Source organism: Malurus melanocephalus, unplaced genomic scaffold (assembly GCF_030028575.1).
Source record: "Malurus melanocephalus ecotype Western Australia unplaced genomic scaffold, MMel_1.1 scaffold_86, whole genome shotgun sequence".
NCBI classification, from domain to species: Eukaryota; Metazoa; Chordata; class Aves; order Passeriformes; family Maluridae; genus Malurus; species Malurus melanocephalus.
Window position 1 is genome coordinate 762,686 of NW_026623318.1, and position 1,404 is coordinate 764,089.

Consider the following 1,404-nt stretch of genomic DNA (forward strand, 5'->3'; position numbering starts at 1 on the left):
GGATGGGATGGGATGGGATGGGATGGGATGGGATGGGATGGGATGGGATGGGATGGGATGGGATGGGATGGGATGGGATCGGGGAGCAGCTGGATGGGGTTGGGGAACATCAAAACGGGATCGGGGAGCACCCAAAGGGGTTGGGAAACACCTGGGTGGGATCGGGGAACATCCAGTGGGGTGGGGGAGCACGCGGACGGGATTAGGGAGCATTTGAATGGAATATAATACAAAGTTGGGAAGCGCCCAGATGGGATCGGGAAGCACCCACAGGGGTTTGGGGTCCCCCAGTAGCGCCCCGGGGGGGTYGGGAATGGCCCCCATCCCTCTGTGCCGCGTGTGGGATTTGGGGGCACTGACCCCGTCCCTCCCGCAGCGCCCCCCGAGGGTCCCTCCCCGCTGCCGGGGTCCCCGCGGCGCCAGGACGAGCTGGGAGAGCTGGAGCGGCTCCTGGAGCTGGGGGCGCCCGGCAGCGACCGGCGCGGCCCCGGGGTGGCACCGGGGGACGTCACCTCGGCCGTGTGACCCGCCCGGCGACACCGGGGCCGCGCCGGCTGCCGCTCCCCCTTCCTGATGGATTCCTGGGTTTTTTTACGTGGGTTTTGTACTTTTTTAGGGGTTCTGGGGGGTGGGACGGGGACCTTTGGTGGCTGGTCCCTGGGTGGGGGCATTAAACGTGTCACTGGGTGCCACCAGGGTTTGTGTCCTYGCRTGTCCGTGTGTCCGTGCGTGTTACCGGGATGTGTCCCAAGTGTCACCGGGGGTCTGTGTGTCCCTGGGATGTGTCCTCTCGGGTGTTCTGAGTGTCCCCAMGTGTCCAGGTGTCCCTGGGATGTGGCCCCAGGTGTCCCTTCAGGTGTCCTTGGGCGTTTGTGTATCCATGAGATGTATCCCAGGTGTCCCTCTGTCCCCAAGCTGTATCCCTGGCTGTCCCTGCATTACTCGGATGTGTCCCTGGCTGTCCGTGTGTCCCCACGATGTGCCCCTTTAGGTGTCTGTGTGCCCCAAGGTCACATCCCCAGGACGTGTCCCCTCAGGTGTCCATGTGTTCCTGGGATTTATGTCATTTGCCATCCRCGTGTTCCATTCCCGGGATGTGTGCCAGGGTGTCCCTGTGTCCCACACCCATCCCAGACGGGGCCCAGCCATGGGTGGCCCTGGGTACACCCTATAGAGCCCAAGGCAGGTGGAACTGGGGACAGAAAAGCRCCATTTTTAGCCCCAAAATGCTCTCGGGTCACCTCAAACCTCCTCCCTTCCCTTCCTAGAAGGTCCAGATTCCCAGGAATTCTGAGGGTGACAGGAGGTCCCTGAGGGACAGGGGACACCTTGAACCAAGTCCCCTCTGATGCCAAAACCTCACAGCCCCACCTGGTGTCCATTTTGGGGTTCGGGGTCAGTTGG